General features: G+C 37.2%; 1 pseudogene; it reads right to left on the bottom strand.

Moving 5' to 3' along the window:
* Positions 1-1,251: 1,251 nt before the first annotated feature.
* LOC136066176 (UDP-glycosyltransferase 43-like) lies at positions 1,252-2,831 on the bottom strand (annotated as a pseudogene).
* Between the last annotated feature and the right edge of the window lie 5,075 nt (positions 2,832-7,906).

Below are 7,906 nucleotides of genomic sequence, written 5' to 3'. Positions count from 1 at the left end.
TGCAAGTATTTCCTTGAACATGGAATCGTAATGAAGTTCTGGAGGCTTGAATGCACCACTTTTATATTCACAAATATTTCTTTTTCCATCATTTCTTCAAAAAGGGCTGCTGACCAATACTCATCACTTGCATCCGTCAGTAGAAGTCGTTTGCCTCTCTCTGTGTCTGTCTGTCTCTCTCTCTCTCTCTCTATGTATCTGTCTATATATTAGAAGTCTTTTGCCTCTCTCTCTCTCTCTCTCTCTCTCTCTCTATATATATATATATATATTAGAAGGCTATCAACTGTTTTCTTTCTTTTTTTTTTTTTATTTTTTTATTTTTTTTTTTTTGGGTAGAATATGATGGGTTTTTATTAAAGTGCTGCTACTTTTATTAATGAGCTAATTACGTAGATTAATGGGTTAATATATTGGGTTAGGAACTAGCATATTAGGTTATTGTTATTTACTTTTAAAAACTAAAGCAAACATAAATTATGTCTAAAAATGTAGCTTCTAAAAAAAGTCTAAAAATATATAAATAAAAATAAATATGAATTAATTTCCATATCCCAAATGTATAGTATCCTCGTATCTATATATGTGTGAGGATGTGTTATACTCGTACTTGTGCAACTTAGATTATCACCTTTTAATACTTCCAATACAAAATTCTAATCTCCCCTCCAGCCCTACAATTATGAATTTATATATATATATATATATACAATTTTGAAAATGACCTAAAAATACTCACTGACATTCAATTAAGTCTTCACCAATTTGATGTTTTATTCATTTACTTGGACAAGAGACAATCCGACATTGGGAAAGAACTATATATCGACGAGATTTTAAAAAGATTCTCGTAGTGTGTTTTGGGCAAAGATCTCACACAATTAATTTAAATACAAATAAAATTAAAAAAAATATCAAATAAAATCCAATAAGGAATAGAAAAAAATACATAAATTATCCCAAAAATGATAAATTCAAGTTATGTGTGTGAGTGAGTGAGTGTGCATGTGTGTGTAACACAGCTTTTTTTTTTGGTGAACTGGATAATATATTAAAACAAACTAAGTGGTATTCACCACAATATTACAAACACAGCTTTATTTTCATAGTAATAGTCTGTAAAAAGAAAATAAATCAACGTCCTTCAACTTAATTAGTTGAACTTTCTCAAAAAAAAAAAAAACTTAATTAGTTGAAGACTATATTTCTTCTAAAAAAAGTTGAAGACTATATTAAAGATTAAAAAGTGAATACATACAAAACATATTGCAATTCATTTCATAAAAATAGAAAGTGAGCCCATTTGAATTATGAAGTCACTAGTTTCTCAATCAGTACTCCTAGTGACGCATATGATGATCCATTTTCCATCTTAGCCACCCTACACTTTTTGCTCATTTCCTTTACTTTTCTCCTCACCTCATCATCACAGTCCATCAAATGCTTTATTCCTCTCTCTAATTCCTTTGCCAACACCAAATCACTACCCTTCCTATAATCTAACCTGATCTCAATAGCTAATCCCAACTCTTTTACCATCTCAAATGCATTCATCTGTTGTTCAGAATAAATTGGCCATGTGGCAATTGGTATACCATGCCACAAGCTTTCCAAAATTGAGTTCCAACCACAATGTGATATGAATCCTCCAATTGCCTTATGAGCTAGGATTGACACTTGTGAGACCCATCCACAACCAATCCAATTCCACCGTTCGCTCCAAAAACCCATTCGGTAAAACTTTCTCAAGACTCGTGTAGTCATCCGGGAGGGCAAATTTGGCCTTGGATGGCTCACGTAAAGCCCAGACAAACCGACCTCGGCTAGTTCAAGCCCAAATGCAATCTCTCCACTTGAGACTCACTGAGACACCCTTGGCTACCAAAGCTTAAGAATACCACTGTTGATGGAGGTTGGTCATCAAGCCACTTCTGATTCGTTCATGGTTGGCTTGGTCTGGGTGCCATTGGGCCGGACCAACAAGGTCAAGAATAGGCCCAATGGGATAAATTGGTGGTACTTGACTCGTAGAGACCGAGTTAAGTGCATAAGGCTCAAGGTCATGAAATGTATTAAAATAATACCCATTGTTTCAAAGTACCTGCGTCCATGGTCAAAAACCAAGAGTACCCTTCTTTCTCCATGCTATAGAAGGCAACAAGCTTGGAGAAACTGGATTAGCAAAACTCGGAATGACCAACTCAGTGTCCAACTTAGCCAACTCAGTGGTGAGTTGGGTGTCTAAGATTGGAAGATGAAGCATGAACCGAGAAACGTAGCTGTGGATGGAAAGAAAACGTAGCAAGGGATGTAAGCTCGTTGGCTACATCGATCATGGAAGTACAAACATGTCTGTGATTATCCCGACGAGTCGTCGGTCTGAGTCCAACTCGGTTTCCATGAGGTTAGTGATTGCTTGCTTAACATGGGGTCTATGCTTTTCAAGGAGTAAGCATGAGTAGCCAAAGGAAGACTCGTACTGATCAGGTGTGGGAGGGTCTACAATAGGGAGGTGGACGAATTTGATATTTGTGGAGGTTGAAGTGCAGCGCGTGATTGGATGTAGGTGTTGAGAATGGGTCTCTGAGGCATGGTTACGATGAGTATAGTGGCAGAAAATCGAGGGTCATGATTGATAAGATGGTGTGCAAACTCAACAACTGGAACAAGGTGCCCAATCCCAGGGTTGTCATGAACACCACCTCGAATTTGGTCATCTCCTTTGAGCTTTTGCTTTATTAATTTGGCTTATCAAGAATGGTTTTTGCATAGGTAGCCTATGACTATAATATAGAAATGGAATTGGGAACCTCTTGTTTTCTCGTTTTTGTTTTGTGAGAAAAAGTTAGAAGAATAGGGAATCAAATTGGCCCATGAATGATGATGAATACAACCTCGAAACGTAACGATCTTTCTCTGACTTCTTTTGTGTTTTTTGTTGAAACTTTCACATGACTCATGACTTCAATAATTGTTCTATTTGTCTTTGTCCATTTCTTTTTAAATCTTAATGGGTCTCACCTATCATGTTATTTTTTATTTTTTTTTATTTTTATGAGGCTATCAACTGTTTTCTTTTTCTTTTTTTCTTTTTTCTTTTTTATTTATTAAGAATATATTGGACTTTTTTTTTTTTTGGCTAGAATATGATGAGTTTTTTTATTTAAGCGCTGTTACTTTTTTTTAACAAGCTAATTATGGTTTAGTATATTGGGATTGGAAGTTAGAACCAGGATACAAGGTTATTGTTGTAATTTAATTTTAGGTGAAAATATCAATTTGGTCCTTATATTTTAGGTTGCAATTAATTTAGTCTATACATTTTAATAGTAATTAATTTGATTCTTATTATTTTTAACTTAATGTGAATTTAGTCCTATCGTTTATTCGTTAACGAAAAATATCTATATGAAATATCTACATGATTGACAAATTGTACCATTAGCACACTTAAAGCTTACATGGCTAATAAAATATTTTAATTGCTCTTTAAAAATGTAACGTCAATCTCATTAAAATCCATGTGTGAGAAAAAAAATTTTGAATTGCTGATTTTAAAGGAAAAAAAAATTCAATTTAGCAATTTCTCTTTTCTTCCAATTTCTTGGCTGCTAAACACGTCTAAAACCATTGTGCCAAACACTTCCAAACCCACATAGATTCCGAAATAAGAAATGAAACAAACCCACAGTGATTTCTCCTTCCACAGCTTGTCAGATGGAAGAGTTGGGATACTAACTTATCAGGATCTTCACACGAACCAACCTGACAAAGTTATTCTTGATTCACTTGATTCCATAAACTGTTACTTCCTCATGGTTACCATTGGAACTGGTACCAATATCTAAACGTGGCAAAACGGTCGGGTCAAGTTGGGTCAGGTCAGTCGAGATTGCGGGTCAAACGGGTTGCTGGTCGAAACATATCATTTTTAAACGGGTCAATCGAGTTGCGGGTCGGGTCGGGTTTACCCGTATTTTTCGAACAAGTTTTTTTTTTTTTCTTCAATTACAAAAACAAATCAATGACAACTTGTTTAGAGAAAATAAATAAAATCAATTAAGCAAATGAATTGCACCTAATGCCACTTGTTAATATCCTTCAAATTCTTATAGTTTTAAGTATGACAAAAATTATTTATAGTCATAAATTTATGATGGAAAAAGTCTTCAATGTTAATAGTTCACTGTCAAAATGTATATAATTACAAGTTTACATCTTCAAAAAGAGATAGATCTTAAAACAAACAAAACAAGTAAGCCAGCAGAATAGCAAGTTATTGGTCTTTTTTTTTTTTTTTGAGAAATCTCTTTTTGAAGATGTAAACTTGTAATTATATGCATTTTGACAGTGAACTATTAACATTTCCTGTTACATTTAAAATAATAGTAAAGTTAGATTACTTAGAAAGATAAACTTAAAAAAAAAAAAAAAAAAATTTAAAAATAAACATAACATATTAAGTAAAGAAGAATAAGTAAATATTTTATAAGAATTATGCCTCAATCTCAATCTACTTAACGTTGGTAACAGATTCAATACTGCGAATATTCATACTTGCAAATTGTAGCTCAGCTGAATGAGATTTTTTTTTTCTTTTTCTTTTTAGTGGTTGTTTGACTCTTGACAGCCTTGGCCCTTGCCTTGCGTAACGTGTGTGGTCTAATGGTCTTGTCTCATGGCAATTGGCAATCATTGAAGGGCCCTTGCCTTGCGTAACGTGTGTGGTCTAATGGTGTAATGTGTGAAGGTTGAAGCTAGGTTTTTTTTTTTTTTTTTTTTTTGAGAAACCAGACCAAAGGCCTGGGAATTTATTAACTAAACATTCAGTACAGATTAATGGACATCCCTTAACACAAATGGGACAATGTCTGTGGGAATATCCTCTAACCAAACCTGCACACCTAAAGCTGAGCTCGATTTCTTCGCTAGCGCATCAGCTACTAAATTGGAAGTGCGTGGCACATGCTGGAAGTCTACCATCTGGAAGCCCAAAACCATTGCACGAATGTCATCTAGAATAGCACCATATGTGGCCAATTCCCCAGATTCCGTGGTAAGTGCATTGATGATCACCAAAGAATCACCTTCAAATACAACCCGAGTCAAGCCAATTTCAATTGCAAATTGAACCGCTTTGCGACAAGCTAGTGCCTCCACATCTGCTACGGATTGAGGCAGGGGAATGGACATAGACAGGGCTCCTATTGCTTCCCCAGCACAGTCACGAGCCATCACTCCTATGCCAGCTGTATTAGATGATCTGAATATTGCCGCATCAAAATTAATTTTGTAACTGTTATGATCAGGGGGATGCCAATGCTACAACACACTTGGACCTGTGGGAGCTGAATCCTCATCCTCATCCTCATTCTGGGCTACACGGTATTCTAGAGAATATTGGCTGCTATACTGCATAACTTGTGGAATGGATGAATAGGCTTCCCAAAGTGGCTAGCATTTCGTCTATTCCATAAGAACCAAGTGATGATTGAGAAAATCTCCATTCTATAATCATCCCTAAACTGCATAAATTTGGAGAAGAGGTCACTGAAAGACACTAGTTGAGGTGGAACATCATGGTAAAACCATCCCATTGAACTCCATACACATGATATTTCTTTGCAGAGCCAGAAGGCATGAAGAGGGTCCTCAGGTTGTTCTTTGCAGCCTTCACAGGTTGCTGTTGTGGCAATATGGTGTCGCTGAAGATTCGCCATAGTTGGTAAGGCATTTTGACAAGCTTTCCAAATGAAAAGCTTGATTTTATTTGGAGTGCGTAGCTGCCAAATGCTTTTCCAAAATCTCTTCTGAGACTCCGAATTTGAGGTACCTACATTAGAAGCTGAATCACAAGCAGTAAGCAACTTATATTCGTTACTGGTAGTGAACATACCAGATGGAGTAAGCGCCCAAGTGATTTTGTCAGGGGGAAGCCTTTCACTTAGTGGAATGCCCATGATAACAGAGACTTCATGAGGCAGAAACAGTTGTTGCACCAGATTAACTTTCCACAGAGCGCTATCATGATCAATAAGTTCACTAACCTTAGCGTCAGGTGCCAGCTGAATTATCGGAGATATAACGGACCTGCTTGACTATGCAAGCAGCCATTTATCCATTTTTATACACACTGATTCCCCATTTCCAATACATCACACCATTCCTTTCCGGATCACATCTCGCACACTAAGAATGCTTTTCCACGCATAAGACCCAACACTTGAGTCTTTAGCCTCTAAAATAGAGCAATCCGGAAAAAATCTAGCCTTAAACACACAATGACATAAAGACCCCGGATTATTAATCATACGCCAAACTTGCTTACTCAATAGTGCATCGTTGAACTTCTCAATTTCCTTGAATCCTAAACCACCTACTTCTTTAGCCTCACATAATTTCTCCCACTTCACCCAATGAACCTTCCTATTGTCCCACTGTAACCCCACCAGAACTTGCGAATTAACACCTCCAATTCTTTTATAAGGCCCTTTGGAAGCTTGAAGCAACTCATTGTATACGTTGGAATGACTTAGATGACCGATTTAATTAAGACTTCCCTCTCGGCGTGGGATAAAAGTTTTTCCTTCCAACCTTGGAGTTTTTTTCCAAACCCTTTCCTTTAAGTAAATAAAGCTTTGCTTCTTAGCTCGACCCACAAGAGTAGGAAGACCCAAGTACCTTTTATATTGTCTGATGGTTGGCACACCTAATAACTGTTGGATCTGAACCTGAGTATCCTGGAGGGTATTGGAGGTAAAGAAAATATTTGCCACCCCTTGAATGAGCCCCTCAGTTTCAGCCTTGTGGATCAAACTTTGAAGTCCCAATGCACACATGAGAAATAAGTATAGAGAGAGGGGGTCTCCCTGTCTCAGCCCTCTACTTGGCTTGATGTTTCCTACAGGTTGCCCATTAAGAAGCATAGAATAAGAGACAGAACTTAAAAAAGACATGATGAGACTCACCATCCTTTCCCCGAGCCATAAGTGCCACATGGTTTTCTCTAAGAACACCCATTCTACACGGTGATAAGCTTCGCTCATGTCCAGTTTGATTGCCATATAACCCACCTTCTCTTGTGTCTTTCGTTTAAGATAGTGCAGTGTTTCAAATGCCACAAGGATATTATCAGAAATGAGCCTCCCGATAAAAAGGCACTTTGAGATTCAGGAATAGTTTAAGCTAGGACTTTTTTCAGCCGATTCACCACAACTTTGGATATGAGTTTATAAATGACATTACACAAACTTATTGGCCGAAAATCAGCCACTTCTTTTGGGTGTTTGATATTTGGTATCAATGTAATAAATGTGGTATTAAGAGATTCATGCACAACACCAGTGTTAAGGGCCTTAAGTACAATTGCAGTTATATCATCACCTACAATATGCCAAAAAGATTTATAAAAAATGGGAGACATACCATCAGGGCCTGGAGCCGTGAGAGGTGCCATTTGTTTAAGCGCACACTGGACCTCCACTGCTTGAAAATCTCGGTCGAGAAAGCGTGCAGCTTCCTCGGTCATGGCTGGTTGGATGCCATTTAAAATCTCCTTAAAGCCCATTGGATCAGAGGAAGTCAAGATGGATTTAAAATACTGCTCCAACACCCTACCCATCCGAGATTCATCAACCTCCCATAGCCCTGCCTCATCCTCTAATCCCTCAATAAAATTGCGGCAGTTTCATTGGGTGGCACGACAATGAAAGTACCTAGTGTTACTGTCTCCTTCCTTAAGCCAAGCATTCAACGACCTTTGCTTCCACATGCTTTCCTCCCTGTTTTTAAGACTTTGGATCTCCCCCCTCAGCTTGTATATCACCTTTGGATTATTTCTGTACATCCTATTCTCTTTGGCCACCTTCAGGTCTTTAAGTTTTTTTGTTAGCGTATTACGCACATG

Source organism: Quercus suber, unplaced genomic scaffold (genome assembly GCF_002906115.3).
Source record: "Quercus suber isolate HL8 unplaced genomic scaffold, Cork oak 2.0 scaffold_167, whole genome shotgun sequence".
In the NCBI taxonomy this organism is placed as follows: Eukaryota; Viridiplantae; Streptophyta; class Magnoliopsida; order Fagales; family Fagaceae; genus Quercus; species Quercus suber.
Note: the sequence above shows the minus strand (reverse complement) of the source record. Positions and strands in the feature narration are given on the sequence as shown.